Source organism: Ovis aries, chromosome 8 (genome assembly GCF_016772045.2).
Source record: "Ovis aries strain OAR_USU_Benz2616 breed Rambouillet chromosome 8, ARS-UI_Ramb_v3.0, whole genome shotgun sequence".
NCBI classification, from domain to species: domain Eukaryota; kingdom Metazoa; phylum Chordata; class Mammalia; order Artiodactyla; family Bovidae; genus Ovis; species Ovis aries.
In genome coordinates, this window is record NC_056061.1 from 54,224,908 (window position 1) to 54,241,823 (window position 16,916).

Consider the following 16,916-nt stretch of genomic DNA (forward strand, 5'->3'; position numbering starts at 1 on the left):
GGGACATGGGAAGGCAAGTTTTCATGATTGGGTCCCTTAGAATAACAGTGAGAGGAAATACTCCCACTCCCAATTTTTAGTTCCTTGATCAGTGTCTTCTGATTCTAGCACAGTGTTGTTTGCTGATGAAAAACATACACAAAATATTGTAGGATAGCATCTAGCTGAACAGGGTATTATTACTTGTCCTTAATAGGGTATTCCACTTGTATCAGGCCAGGAAATGTGATGTCATATCATAAAACCAATAAATTCCATGGGTGTGAAGCTTTTCCTCATTTTTTGCTGGCAAATGTTTTCCTTGACCAAAAGCAGTTTTGTGGCTATCATGGTTGAAAGTCAGGAATTTCATTAACCTGTGAGTCCTGGTGCTTACAAAATAGTGCAGACAGGGAAGGTGCAGCCATATCCACTGTGTTTATTCGCATGACATGTTGCTTCCTCCTCTATGATGGGGTGGTCATCCTGGCTAGCTAATCTTGGGTACAGTGCCACAAAAGAGGATTAACATCAGATTCAGCTGATGGCATGTTAGGTATTTAGCAATAATAACAGTCAGAATTATTCTTGTTGAAGGGAAGACTGTGGTTTTTAACCCATGCATAGCCTCTATCACTGATACCTTGAATACTTTGTTCACGAGCCCATTGGTCCAGCGGGGAGTGGTTGGGGAGAGAGGGTGGCTCATATCCACAGAAAGTGTTCTTTTCTCCATTCTTTGCAGTTGATGCCTGTTTGTGAACATTTATTTGGGCACAAATAATTTAAAACTCTTACTCATTCCCTTACGAGTTCTTATTCAGATCTTATAATAAATGCTTTATTTTTTTCAAAATCCTAGCAACAGGTAACCTGTTATTCATTTTTCATGGTGTAAGCCAACCATTTCTTTTAAGAAGTAAACAATTGAATACATTAACTTACTTACACAAATGTAATTTGATGTATAATTTGATGAATTTTGAAAACTGTGTATACTGTAATGTCTATAAAACCACAAATATAGAACATTTCCTTCACCCCAAAAGTATTCTTGTGACTCTTTGCAGTCAAAACTTCCACTTAACCTCCCTTCCAAACAAGCACTGTAATTTTCCTGATTAGTTTGGGCTTTTCTAGAATTTCATATAAGTAGAATCTAGCAGTATACAGTCTTTCATGTCTGACTTCAACTGTCTAATATTTTTTTCTTTTTTTAATTGAAATACAGTTGACATGAAATATTGTATTAGTTTCACACAGTGATCTGACATTTATATATATCACTCTCTGATTTTTCGGAGATCTGTTAATGTTGCTGCATGTTTCAATGGTTCATTCTGTTTCACAGTATTCATTGTGTGACTATACCAGAAGTTGTTTACCCATAACCAATTTATTTATGCATCACCTGGATCAAGATGGATATTCATGGGATTTTAGATTTGGCCCAAAGTTAAAATTGAAAAGTAGGGGAGCCACTTGAATAGATAAGATGCAATCAGAATGCTATAGAATGGGCATCTTGGTTCACTGTATCTCTGTAACCTTCAGAGAGAGATGAACAAATGAAGTTAGTACTCAGCAGGAAGGAGTGGGGAGGAGAAAGGTTCCAGGTTTTTGATGTCTTCCACTTTTCTTGTCCCAGTGTTTCTCTAAAATCAGCCTACATTCCTGTCCTAAGGCACTAATGAAATATATCTATATCATTATAATGAATTCCTTCCTTTTCTTGTTTAATCAGGCTAAATTTAGTTTATAATGCATATAAGGCTACAGTTTCAACTTCTAAAATATTAAACTTTTTTTTGTAATGTTTTGGTACAGACTATCAGATATGTTATCCAACATCTACCCTAAACTGGATAAACTGTATACCATCTCCTGGGCAGCAGATGAAGGTAGTTTGCAGAATAAAGATGCTAAGGTCAAGTCAGAGGCTGGTAATGCAGATTTATATCAAATTCCATTTCTAAGAAGATTAGACTTCATCTGGATTTAAAAAAATTCTTTGTGGGAAGTTTAACTACCAGTATCCAGAGATGGAGATGGGACACACGCAGGACAGCAGGTGATAGGAGAAGGCCAGCAGAAACATTACGACAGTGAGGTAATCCATGCAGAATTAATCTAAGATGAATCTCAGGGAAAAGGAGTTATTCATTAATTTTTTCACAGGACAGCTATAGCAGCAGAAGGCACTGGACACCTAGCAGAAACCAAGGCAGACACCACCCTTTCCATATGGAACTTATATTCTTTGGGGAGGGAAGAAAAAAAACATTAAATAATTACACATTTACCTCATTGTTACTGTGAGTGCTATTCAAGAGAACCATTAAGAGAAGGGACTTGACCAAGTCTGAATACATGAACTGATTCTTTAAGGAGCTGAAATAAACTGTTTCTGCATATATTTTCTAAGCCAAATATTAAACTGGCAGACTTGTTCCAATAGGCCCATGGAATGAAGAAAAATCAATTTATAATTACTTGTAATAAAAAAATGGATAAATGTAAAAGTGCATGGGTTTAAATTTCCGAGTTCATTTTTTTTATGCCTTTGACATTCATTTTCTTCCTGAAATAAGTGTTAGTCTTGTGACTTAAAATGCAGAGCATAATACACATTGTCTAGCTTTGTCAGCGGGATCCAGTGAATGCAAAGAATTATCCTACCTAAGAAATTTACTACTGTAAGTGGAAAGGCTTTTAACTATCAAATCAACTTTACATTGGTTATATATATTTCCTTATTCTGTGTCAGTGAGACTTATTTTCTTTCTTCTACCCAACTGACATTGCTCAGACCTTTCTCCAAACCTTCAGTCACTGGGAGGAGAAAGAAGGTAGGAAAATTTACCAGATTTTAGCATGAATTTTGTGCCAGATTGTGTAGGAGGTGCTTGGCCATTTCTGGCTGTTTCCTTTGTCCTTGAAAACCTATTCTTTTGCTGATCAATCTAATCATATCTGATTCTCTAATAGAACAGACCTTTTTCACCAAGCCTATGGACACATTTGGTGTTTGTATATAGGCTTCAGAGGGTCAACGAAAGCTTAGAACTGTATTTCAGAGTCAGGGATGGGCAAGAGATGTGAGTCCATAATATTTACCAGCTTTAAGGGAAAACAATGAGTTCAAATTGTTAAGTAGCTGATCAAAAATCCTGCTTTGTCCCTGGCACCTAGTCCACATTGATCTCACTCTGGAAGTAGTTTTGAAAGACTTAACGTACTTAAATATGAACTGATTCATAAGCTACTTACTGGTTTGAGAAATGATGGCTTATCTTACAGATCAGATAGACAATTCCAGGATGCATTGTTCTTTTTTTTTTTTTTGCTGGATCTTCGTCCCAGCACACAGACTCTTCATGGCGGTGCCCAGGCTTCTCTAGTTCCAGCACGTGAGCTTCTCTTGTTTTGGACTGTGGCCTCATTAGTTGCCCTGTGGCATGTGTGATCTTAGTTCCCAGACCCGGAATCAAACCTGTATCCCCTGCATTGCAAGCATATTTACTGGGCCACCAGAGAAGTCCTGGCATAGTTCATTTATGCCTCTTGTATCTCCTTTTCATTTCAAGCTCAAGGGTTTAATCTTAAAGGTTAGTTAAAAAATTTGTTCATGAATAACATATATTGTTGCTTCTTTAAATTATAACAAATTAAATTTCCTAGTGAGAATTCATTTATCATCACATACTTCTAGATTTCTATAGTTTAAAAGTGGATATGATTATTGCTCACAGAAATTTTAAATTTATAAAAATAATCATAAAATATGTTTAGCTTAATGAACAATACATTTACAGTGTATTGACTTTGTTGTTATCTAATATCACTGTATTATTTTGAAAAAGGATCTTGTAAATGTCAGTCTTTTCCTATTATGCCTAAGTTTAAAAAATGCTATGGCTAATAAATAACATTTAAAAACCACTCAGTATGTGGTAAGCAGAAAAATTACCTCCCCCCAGATGATAGTCACCTGCTAATCCTCAAATCTATGAATAAATTGTTGGCATAATTATTTCATGGCAAGGGGGAAAGAGGTTGCAAATAGAATCAAGGCTGCAAATCAGCTGAGTTTAGAATAAGGAAATTATCCTGTATTTTCAGGATAGGTACAAAGTAACCATAAAGACCCTTAAATATGGAAGAGGAAAGCAGAAGGATTAGAGTCAGAGTGATTTGATGTGAGAAACTCGCCAGACTATTCCTGGCTCTGAAAGTGAAAGAGGGCCATGGGCCAAGGAATGCAGGCAGCCTCCAGAAGCTGGCAAAGCTAGAAAACAGATTCTCCCCTAGAGCCTCAGATGTAATGCAGCCTTGCTGACACCTAGATTTCAGGCTACTGAGATCCATTTCAAACTCCTGACCTCCAGAACTCTAAGATAATAAATCAGCATGACTTAAGTCACTAAATTTGTGGTAATTTGTTACAGTGATTGATAACAGTAAGCTTAATATACACTCTCAGATAGAAATAATAACATTGGATTACATTATTTTTCACAAACTGTGCACAAACTAATTGGTTAAATACTCTATATTCTTTTTTTTGTTTGTTCTCACACAATCTTATGAATTAGACTTTTATAGCCGAAGGCTAAGGGCAGTTTTGAATCAAGCTCTGTCTTACTCCAGAGCCTATAGTTATAACCACTGTGCTATAGTCTCCTCTTTTATAAATCATTGAATGAATAATTGAGATATGCAACACTAAGCTAGGTACACATGGAACATAAATGCTGTGTTCAGGAAATGCTTATGAGCAATTCATATTAAAAGTATAAATTGCATTTTCTATTATAACCCAATTCTTAATTTTCTAAAGGGCAGCATTTTGGCCAATAGAAATATTCAGGAGGCTGGAGTTATTCTACCTCCCTAAATAGAGGTATCAGTGGCTGGAGCAACTTAGAGCTTGGCTTTTTATATTTTAGCTGTTTATTACATCTGTCTTTTGAGAGCTACTCAAGCCTTTGAGAGTTCATTTCTTAGAATTACGAGAATGAGAAGATATATAAACCTCCTTGCATACTCTGGTGAATCATCTTAATCTGGTCTTTCCCTCAAGGTGTTCCAAACAGACATTTTTTTCATAGGATGAGAAAGTGAAAGCATACTGAATCTAAGGCCAAGTTATAGATTCCCTAAAGAAAGGTAAGCATCATATAAAACAAGTGATCCATTTTTTCTTCAACTTTCCAAACTTGCTTTTATCCATTTCCTTGAAGTGTTTTCTTTCTTGCTCTAGAAGTACATTAAGTATAGTGCCTGATTCTGCCTATGGTATTTGCTTTCCATTAACTTTCTATTGACTTTTGGTTATGTGTATATGGTACTACATCATCATAAACTGCACATAGCAAACTTAAAGAAGTTCTGAATTATGTTTTATCTTGGCTACAGAGCACCACAACATGAATATTATCTGTGGCCTCTTAAAATTTGTGACAAACAGGGTCAAGTCTAACCAAGTGGTAAGGTATATAAATTATAGTGGGTAGAAATTTGGCTTCTGGGGATGAAGTATGTTCAAGTAGAAAGGAAAGATTAGAATGGATAAAAATAAGTTTTTGAAAATATACCATTACAGAAAGTGAAACAAAATATAAATCATTATGAAAAGAAAGGGAGGAGTGTTAAGGAAGAAATATAGCAGCTGAGATGATGCCTAAAAGGAGATGCAGTTTTTGAGACAAGTGAAATATTAGGTTATTTTAACAATATTATTAGAATAGCCTCTCACACTTTAAAAGCATTCAAACTTTTTATTGTTTTACTTTAGAATCTCAAACACTGTGGCAATACTTTGAAATCATAGAGGCTTAGATATATATTGGGCAAAATAATTTTTTTATTAGTGGCACCCCACTCCAGTACTCTTGCCTGGAAAATCCTGTGGATGGAGGAGCCTTGTAGGCTGCAGTCCGTGAGGTCGCTAAGAGTTGGACACGACTGAGCGACTTTGCTTTCACTTTCACTTTCATGCATTGGAGAAGGAAATGGCAACCCACTCCAGTGTTCTTGCCTGGAGAATCCCAGGGACAGGGGAGCCTGGTGGGCTGCCATCTATGGGGTCGCACAGAGTCGGACACAACTGAAGTGACTTAGCAGCAGTCTCCATTATGTCGTTTGTAAAATGGAGGTAATAAATATTAATGCACACAGTCATTGGATGGCTTTTCCACTAGTAAAGAAACTAATAAAGTATTTGTGTAGCTTTTGTATTTTTTGCATAATATAAATAACCCAATTTGTTATTGTTCAGTTGCTAAGTTATGTCCAACTCTTTGCGACCGCATGAGCTACAGCACACCAGGCTTCTCTGTGCTTTACTATCTCCTAGAGTTTGCTCAGACTCGTGTCCATTGAGTCAGTGAATAACCCAATACTGTATCTGTATTTGTATTGAATCTGATGGAAATGAAAAAGTAAATGTGACAGAAAAGATTAGCCACAAATAAAATGGGCTGAAATAATCAAGTAAAAAGCACATATGCTTTAACTTCTTTCCATTATTTTAAAAGTTTTGATTGACGTCCCCAGGGCTGATTACATGTTTATTTCCATTAATAGGCATTAATAGGACAGAAGAAATAAAGAAGCTAAGGAGATTGATGGCAAAGATAGGATTTTTTTTTTTAAAGCAGTTGTGTTGTGGAAATGATCTCAAATTAAGATTGTAGTGAGATTCATTTATATTATTATCTGAACTGAAACTGAAATTGGGTTTTTTTTTGTTCCTTCCTGTATCAAACTAGTAAAAATTTATTCTCTTGAATTTTGAGATTGTATTCCACTTTCAAATGGTATTTTTAGAACTGGAACTAAGTTAAATTTCTTGTAAGAAAAATTTTATCACATTTCCAAGAAACATTTACATAAAAGACCTGTATTGCATGAACAACATTTAAACAATATTCATCTGGATGAACACAATGTTTCCCCTAAAACTTCTTTCTTATGAGAAGGGAAGAAAGGTATATTTTGGAGGAAAGATAAACTGCCTGTTATGTTTTAGCTTTATGCCTTCTTTTTGTGTATCATTGTACAAATAAGAAATTTCTAATTATCTTTCACTAGTTCATTACTGGAAACATTGTTTTGTTATTTTTCTTTTTACCATATTTTGTTAAAGTGTTCAAGATTCTAAAGCAAGGAGTTTACTTATAGAATATTGTATATTGATTTGGCCTTTTGTTTTTTCTTTCCATCAGAAAGTTCTTACAAATATATCAAGTGCAGGGAATAACATTCTGACTATTTTCTCCATTGCTTTTGCTAAGCTGAGGTGAATGGGTTACTAGAATATAGTGACAAATGACTTTTTCTTGCAGAATGACTTCTTTGACCATTAACTAATTTGTAAATTTTCATAGCTCAACTACAAACTTCAACCAAATTAAGCATTCCTTCCACAATTATTAAAAAAAAGGAAAAAGAGTGCCTGCTGAGAGCCTACTTCTCTGTTCTCACTCTCTCCCAGAAGTACTCTCCTGGTTGGGTGTCTCGATAAATTAAATAGCTGTAGGGAGAGGGCAATGGCACCCCACTCCAGTACTCTTGCCTGGAAATTCCCGTGGATGGAGGAGCCTGGTAGCCTATAGTCCATGGGGTCGCTGAGGGTCGGATACGACTGAGCGACTTCACTTTCACTTTTCACTTTCATGCATTGGAGAAGGAAATGGCCACCCACTCCAGTGTTCTTGCCTGGAGAATCCCAGAGATGGGGGAGCCTGGTGGACTGCTGTCTATGGGGTCGCACAGAGTCGGACACAACTGAAGCGGCTTAGCAGCAGCAGCAGCAGTATTAGGCTCCTTCTGGACCATGGTTAGTCTTGCAGGTTGCCATCTTGGAAGAGAATGGATGCACCAGCATCTGTGGTAGTCCTCTTATGTAATCAGGGTTTGAAAGAAAGTGAAAGTGAAGTCGCTCAGTCGTGTCTGACTCTTTTCGACCCCATGGACTGTAGCCTACTAGGCTCCTTTGTCCATGGGATTTTCCAGGCAAGAATACTGGAGTGGGTTGCCATTTCCTTCTCCAGGAGATCTTCCCAACCTAGGGATTGAACCTGGGTCTCCCGCATTGTAGGCAGACGCTTTACCATCTGAGCCACCAGGGAAGTCAATCAGGGTTTAGATCTTTTAAAAGGAACTCCCTTTAATAATGCTTCTCCATGCAGCCTCTCCTGATGACTGATTGTCTTCCCCTAATATCATTACATCAGAGAAGGCCATGGAGGTATTGGGGTGAATTTTGTGTCACTGAGAAATTTTAAGTTGGAAGATTCAGAAAGAATAGGGAGAAAGTTAATTGAAGCATCAATGTTCAGTAAATACTTGCAGTGTTAACAAGTATTTACTGAAAAAGTTTCAAAAGTTAGACTCCATTTTCTTTTATGATAGAAAGGAAATGACACAGAGACTTGGTGTCAGAGAAGGATGTTCTGCTTATTGACCCAGAGGGCAGCACCGTATCATGCAGTTATTAGCATAGCAGGTCTGTTCAGAGCCATTTCAGGCAAGGATGTCTGATTCATCACACATCAAGAACAGATCAGTGTCAAGCAGTGAGCCCATATTGAAACACACTGAAAACACATATAAAACACACATCTTCAAGTACACAGGACAATTGTTCTCATCAAGTGTACTCATCAAGTGTTCTGCCTATGTTTTCCTCTAAGAGTTTTATAGTTTCTGGTCTTACATTTAGGTCTTTAATCATTTTGAGTTTATCTTTGTGTATGGTGTTAGGAAGTGCTCTAATTTCATTCTTTTGCACATAGCTGTCCAGTTTTCCTAGCACCACTTACCTAAGAGACTGTCTTTGCCCCATTGTATATTCTTGCCTCCTTTGTCAAAAATAAGGTATCCATAAGTGTGTGGGTCTATTTCTGGGGTTTCTATCTTGTTCCATAGGTCTATATTTATGTTTTTGTGCCAGTACCATACTGTCTTGATAACTGTAGCTTTGTAGTATTGTCTGAAGTTAGGAAGGTTGATTCCTCTAGCTCCATTCTTCTTTCTCAAGACTGCTTTTATGCCTCTTTTTTAATTCTTCAGTTTTGCTTGTGCTGTCACTTCAGTCATGTCCAACTCTTTGTGACCCCATGGACTGTAGCCCGTCAGGCCTCTCTGTCCATGGGGATTCTCTAGTCAAGAATATTGGAGTGGGTTGCCATGCCCTTCTCCAGTGGATCTTCCTGATCCAGGATCAAACCCGTTTCCTTAATCCCTTTAATTGCCAGTTTACTCAGACGTCTGGCTTGACATTTTTTTTACCTTTTCCCTGAAGTTTTTCCTCTCAAATGACTTATTTTATTTTCAAAAACTGCAGCTCAATCCCCATATCCATCTTGGACTCTCTGGATACTATATCCCAGTGTGGTATGGGAAATTTAAGAACTTACTTGACTTGGATAAGAGAGTGAGTTATGTAGTATGATATTTAATGGCATCTGACAAGGAGAATCTGATGCACCCATCTGCACAATAGGGACATTTCTACTTGAATTGGGCAGGTCACATCTTTGAGCCATCATTTTCTTCCTGAACAATACCTAGATGACACTGCCAGTATTTGTCTCTGATACACTTCATTTTCTAGGATTACATTCCTAATTATCCTCACTTATGATGGCCCATCTTTTGATATATTAATACTTTCAATAAGAGAAGAAGAAGAGTTGGTAGTTCAGTCACGTCCAATGCTTTGAGACCCCATGTACTGTAGCCGGCCAGGCTCCTCTGTTCATGAAATTCTCCAGGCAAGAGTACTGGAATGGGTTGCCGTCTCCTTCTCCAGGGGACCTTTTCAACCCAGGTGTCAAACCTGAGTCTCTTATGTCTCCTGCATTGCAGGCGGATTCGTTACCATCTGAGCCACCAGAGAAGTGGTACTTTCAACAAGATGCCTGTCAAAACTGGCCAGCTTTGGAGTTACTGTCCTTTTGGTTTCCTTTGTCAGTTGAATCAGTTACGTATTGGCTTATAGTTATTCTCAGGTGGCAGTTTTTCCTCTTATTTTTAATATCTTGATGAGATACCTCACTATATCATTGCCTATATATGGGTCCATCATTTGCCCATATATCATCCATGATATTTATATTACATACTGGTAATTGAATTGTTTTCCATATATAGAAAACACTTTCATTTCCTAAACGAATGATTGAGATTCTACAGTATGACAAACACTGAAATCATACATTAATGCATTCATTTATTTATTAATTTCTTTAAGGAAAATTATATTCATTGAGCATATATACTACCAAATATATTGGGAACTATGTCCAAAGCTCAGTATTCCACAGTGAACAAGTTGGACATGGTGTCTACCCTCAAAGTATTTGCATAACAGTTGGGAAGTCAAATGAATAGTATTCACAATATTGCTCATTAGAAATAATGTAGAGGAAGTAATACGGTCTTATGGGAGCACTGATGCATAGAGTAGCTTTTATATTATAAAATTAAGGGGCAATATAATTTGAAGAAAGCTTACAAAGTGGCCCAAGCAGATGAAGTAGGAAATTAAAATGTTAGCTAATAGTAAATAAAAGAAATAATTTAAATCATTTGATGACAGTTGCTGGGCTGGGGATTTTTTACCAAGTTCTTTTGAATAAAAGGAGAGGAAAAACCCTTAATCTCAGTTTGTTTTCTAGGAAAATCAAAATCCAGCTGCAATCTGAGAAATAGAAACTTAGTTGAGAATGAGGCTAAAAATTATTTTTTTAATATTGATAAGTAAAAGTTGAAATCAACAGAAATTTGGCAAAAAGATGAATATAAAAATTATAGGGGAAAAAAGAAGTCTAGATCTTAATGAAAGTTTTAAAAGGTTAGAAAGCCATTTATGTTAGAAAACCATACAAAAGTTTAAAAGCTTTTAATGTCTAGATCCTGAAAGAAATAAGGATACCACCATAGAGATTTTATGGAGCATTTTATTTTTACAATACTTAATAGTGAACATTATTTTTTTCCTCAAAGAGAGTCTACTATATAACAACTAGTAAAATAGCAAGAACAACAGGTAAAATTGGATAAAACACTCCATCTTCTAACAGTCCAGGATTTTACCCTGTAATTTGTCTCTAAGTTTTTTACTTAGCCTGTTCCTGAATGTCTTATATAACAATTGGTTTGTAGGTGTTCCCATCATTGAGTAGATTGACTGTCAGTGAATTATAGCCTGGGAAGCCATATAGAGAGTCTATTTTCCTGACTCCAGGCCCAATAGCATTCAAACTAACCTAAAATATTTCTCTTTTGGTTCTTAAAAATCTTCTGTGAAGGAGAGGCGATAACCTTTCCTTTGTAAGCTTTGTAGAAAGCATCTGATTGGCAGGCTATTTTTAGATACATTTTCAAAGATTATGCTTTTTCTAAGTCTCTCCTAATATATTGTTAGCATAGGATGTCAACAGCCCATGTTATTATCATGTCATTCTAGTATTTTAACTAATAGACCCTGGGAGGAAGAGAATGTGTTTATTCTTTTGAAATGTTGTATATATTTTCTTTCTTAATTTCATCTAAAGTATACGCTTGTATACCCAGATCTATATATTCTACATAGCACTCCTTTTGGCTTTAGACAAAGCTTAGAAGAAATAATGAAGGAGAATATTTTGAATAATAGTAGAATGAAGGTTGGATGAAAACTATGGGCTGAGTGAGAAAGGGTTTAAGTGGGAGTTTAATAAGAGAAAAATGGGACTTTGTCTTCAGAGGAGGCTTCTTACAGAGGCAGCTAGTGTCTTCATTAGAGACAGTGTGAACTGGGAACCTTAGTTCAGACCGGGATAAGACACTGAACAAAGCTGTAATTATTTTATTTTTTAAATTGACATATTGTGTTTTCTACTGTCCTTAGGATATTGACATTTTATTTTAAAATACTACTACTGAATGTACCTACTACTGAATATCTATTTCTCTTGCTCACCTAGAACCCATTACCTTTCTCTCTCTCTTTTTTTTCACCCTTTGGACAACTATCCTGCTTCCTGTTTTAGTGCTTATATTTTGAAAGAGATAAGCACCTACCTAGATCCTTACATGGTTGTGATCCAGGCCTAAACAATGACTTTAGTTCCTGTGCCTATGGAGCTTAAACTTTGAGGGGTGAGGTGAGAACCATACTTGGCAGAGCAATCCTAGAATTGAACTACTGAAAAGAAGGAGCTCTTTCCACTGTGGTTTCTGAAAGTAGAAAGTGTAGCCTGGAGCTGCTAGAAGCTGTTTTGTTACTTCCTGGGATAAGCTTGATTAAATGAAGTTCATGCAAAAAAAAGCAGACCTGAGAGAGAATAGAGAGAACTACTTATTGACATAGTTTGAGCCTCTGGATCTAGCACCTATTGAATGTTCAGTTTCTTAAGCCTATAGATTACCTACCCCCTTTCTTTCCCACAGCGGCTGCCCTGGTGGCTCAGGTGGTAAAGCGTCTGCCTGCAGTGTGGGAGACCCGGGTTCAGTCCCTGGGTTGAGAAGATCCCCTGGAGAAGGAAATGGCAACCCACTCTAGTACTCTTGCCTGGAAAATTCCATGGACTGAGGAGCCTGGTAGACTACAGTCCATGGGGTCACAAAGAGTCGGACATGACTGAGTGACTGCACTTTCACTTTTCTTTCCCACAAGCCACCATGACTTGCCTTTTTTTGTTACTCATAACTAAAACAGTCCTAGGTAATGTGTTTTATTTCTATACCAATAGAGGAGCTTGGGTGCTTCTGTATTTCAAATGGTGAGTATCCTATCCAGCATCCACTTCCTTTTGCCTTTACCACCTGAGAAGAGGGCAGTGAAGGCAGGCATGAGTGGCCAGCCAGTCAGCCTGGCACACTGCACAAATGGCCACCGTGGGTCATTTCTCATTTTCTGATAGCATAATAATAAATATTTCCCTCCTTTGTTAGGGAACAAGGTGGACTTATCTTAAACTAGAATTTCTTATGTGGGGAATAGCAGAGAAAAACTGATACTATTAAAGGAAGATCACTAACAACATCCTTTAGTAGAGCCCAGAAGGTTGCAAAAAGAAAGGAAGAAAATGACACTTCTGCTTTCTAGGCTGCCCAATTGAAATGCTAGTGTAGAAACTGCTGTCTTTTTACCTTCTTTCCGTGTAGCAGGGCTAATGTTGCAGGGCTAATGGATGCTAATCACTTGTTCTTGCTAAACTAAGAAGTGAATAAGAGAAAGATAGCCCCACTGAAAAGTCATGGTCTGTGATATCCAAAGTTGAGTCCTCTCCCTGGAGGGGAATCTTTTTATGAGATCCTGGGATATTATAATACTATACTGATAGTTTAAAGAAAAAGAAATAAATTCATAACTCTAGACATTAATTATATTAGATGATACATACTACTTGTAACACTAGGACAGGGGGTATCTTATTTCCTTATTAATTTTCAAGTTATTGGATCATGTTTCTCTTCTCAGGACTTAGTGTGAAGGCCTTTTCTATATTGGCAAATAAAATGTCAAGGTGAGAAAGCTCTAAGTATTTGACAATAGAGAAATTGTTGAGTTTTAACTTGGTAGCAGATTTAATTTTATTATTTTTAGAAAGCTTAAAAAATATACATCACGTAAACTGCACAAACCACAAGTGAAAAGCTTGATGAATTCCTATGAAGTGAACATATTGGTGTAACAACCACCCAAATCAAAAAACACAACATGACTGGTACCCCAAACTCCTCTGTTCGGACACTATGTACCTTCTTTCTCATCAAAGGTAACTGCCATCCTGACTTTTACACATCCTGATTATAAATTAGTTGCTGGCAGAGATTTAAAACAACAGAATGGCCTACTGAAATGTGAGAGAAGTTCCACAGATGGATTTAAACCTAAAACTGCATGAATTTTTGTTTATAACCATACCTGTTTTTCCTGTCACACACACAGGAACCCACCCATCCCTACTCTACATTCCCTCTGGAGCATTTTTATATTAAGTTTTCAGTCTTGCAGTTGGATGGTATAAGAGACTTTGTCATGAAAGCTATACAACATCGTATAAGGTTGCCACTGGGGAGTCTGGGTCAATTAAGCACTTGCAGCAGCCATTGAGAGAAACGGCTAGGGTGAAGGCATCCTTTTCCTTTCCTCTTCCCTCTTGCATCACTCATAACTTACATGGATTCCTCTTTTAACAAAAGAAAAAGGGGAAAGAAATATGTCTTTTAAAGGGTTTTATTCTTACACTCTGCTTAATCTCTTCTAATTTTGACTTTAAGGGATACAGATCTCTGTTGACACTCTCTGCTTGCCTTCTGAGGCTCAGAAATAGGCACCAGTAAGCAGATTAAGATATGGTTCAGGAGCACTGGCCAGTGGGTGCTCTGTATGGATGGGCTAAGAAAGAGAAGTGACTTGCTTTGGAAAAATAATGGCCATTCCAGTGTACTGCTGGGTTTCAGAATCTGATATTCTGTATCCAGATAAACTGATCTCTTGGTCATTTGCCAAAGGGAATATTGAATGTTTAACAGAGCCTACTGTGAAGAAGGCTGAGTGCCGAAGAATTGATGCTTTTGAACTGTGGTATTGGAGAAGACTCTTGAGAGTCCCTTGGACTGCAAGGATATCCAACCAGTCCATTCTGAAGGAGATCAGCCCCGGCATTTCTTTGGAAGGAATGATGCTAAAGCTGAAACTCCAGTACTTTGGCCACCTCATGTGAAGAGTTGACTCATTGGAAAAGACTTTGATGCTGGGAGGGATTGGGGGCAAGAGGAGAAGGGGACAACAGAGGATGAGATGGCTGGATGGCATCACTGACTCGATGGATGTGAGTCTGAGTGAACTCTGGCAGCTGGTGATGGACAGGGAGGCCTGGCGTGCTGGGATTCATGGGGTCGCAAAGAGTTGAACACGACTGAGCGACTGAACTGAAATGAACTGAACTGAACTATTATATATGCAATTGTGCCCTTTCCAAACTAATAGATGTTACTCATCATGCTGGGATAGCAGAGAGATTTGACTTTTACAAGCACAGAGAAATAATTTGGCCTAAAACTAGAGATGCTGGATTATACAGTTACTCATGGCATTAAGCAAATTTAGAATTTTAAAAATGTGCATTAAAGACTATTTTACTCTTTTTTAATGAAAAATAGTCTCATGAACACGGACAGTGAAAATCTATGGATTTTGCAATTTTCAGAGCAGTTACTTCAACTGCTGTTTAGGTGATATTTATTGCTTTTTGGTCTTTCGGCTAAAATCAAGTATAGTATCTTTTCTTATCAGTTTAACAAAAGGGGTATTATGCTGCATAAACCCTCAAAATATTTTTATGTAGTAGTGCCATGGTCTATTATGTAGAAGAGCTCATTTAAAGATATCCATGCATCATATTAAATTAGCTTCTTGTCATCTTATATATTGTAAGTATTTTTTCTTCCAATAAGTAATAATTGAGAAATAATGAGAACTATGGAGAGAGTGATTTTAAGAGTTTAACAAAGAAAGTCTCTACCCTTAGAAACTTGTGTTTTTCTTGAAGACAGGAATTCTGAATCTGTGTGTTTTAGCTTAGTGTCATCCTTGCCTGAAATGGTGTGTGGTAAACAACAAACAATGGGAAGGAGCAGAGTGTATTTGAGGGAGTAGACAAGTCAGTCCAGTCGAGTGCTGTGTGTGTGTGTTTAAGAATCTGGTGTAAAATAAAGTAGGAGTCATTAAAATTGGATATATTGTATATAGTCTTGCATAGTAACAGACACAATTTTGTGCAATGAATGTTGAAAGTCTGAATGAAAAAGAATCTTGAATACCTAATAGAAGATTTGGATCTCCATCCTGTAGGTCCCAAGAAGATATCATGAGTGTAAAATATTTCCCACTCTGTGATCAGAAATGCTACAGTTCTTTTGATATAGCAAAGTTGCAAGTTCTTGGATGAGAACTGAAACAACTTTTTAGCCTTAAAGAGAAAATCCTACTCAATATTGTACATATTTAAGTTTATGTGAAGTTGCCCACAGGCAGTGGAAAAGTGAAAGTGAAAGTTGCTCAGTCATGTGAGACTCTGCCAGAATATTGGAATTCTCCAGGCCAGAATATTGGAGTGGGTAGCCTTTCCGTTCTCCAGGGGATCTTTTCAACCCAGGGATCCAACCCAGGTCTCCCACACTGCAGGCAGATTCTTTACCAGCTGAGCCACAGGGAAGCCCAAGAATACTGGAGTGGGTAGCCTATCCCTTCTTCAGCGGATCTTCCCGACCCAGGAATTGAATAGAGGTCTCCTGGATTGCAGGCGGATTCTTTACCCACTGAGCTATCAGGGAAGCCCAGGCAGTGGAAGGAGTTAGTCAAATAAACAATAAAGAAACTTCAAACTTGAATACAAGTTTATTTCCAAACTTGTATCTGGAAATAAACTTGGTAGTTCAGTATCCTATGAACTGTAACCAATCCATCTTTCCCAAAGCCTAATAGCAATTTTTTTTTCTGTAACATTAAAGACTTCAAATTAAACCAGCAAATGTTGTGACAATATTAACTTTCGCTAGAGTGATAAACCCAAAATTCCATCTAAAAATATACATTCAAATGTACACACCAAAATAATATATATACATAGCTATATATATAAATGCTATGCATGCACATGTATTAACTAGATTTTTAAAAATTCCATGAGATGAAATTTTGAAAACTTAAAAATTACATCATTAGAGTTTTTTTTCTTTTTTGAAACTATTTATTTAAACTAAAAATAATTTCAAAAAATAGGTCACCCATTTCTTCTATTCCCAACAATCTGAGTTTCTGATAGGAATCCAGATTTTTTAAGTATTTCCTTGAAGTCAGATCTATGATTCTTAAAATATAAACCAATTTATTTTATTTAGTTTCTTTTGATTCATTTTTATTTTATTTTTAG

The 16,916-nt window shown here is 36.9% G+C and overlaps 1 pseudogene; it reads left to right on the top strand.

Annotated features, from left to right (window-relative positions):
* The first annotated feature begins 15,225 nt into the window (after positions 1-15,225).
* On the top strand, positions 15,226-15,362 carry LOC114116246 (U2 spliceosomal RNA; annotated as a pseudogene).
* The last annotated feature ends 1,554 nt before the right edge of the window (positions 15,363-16,916 follow it).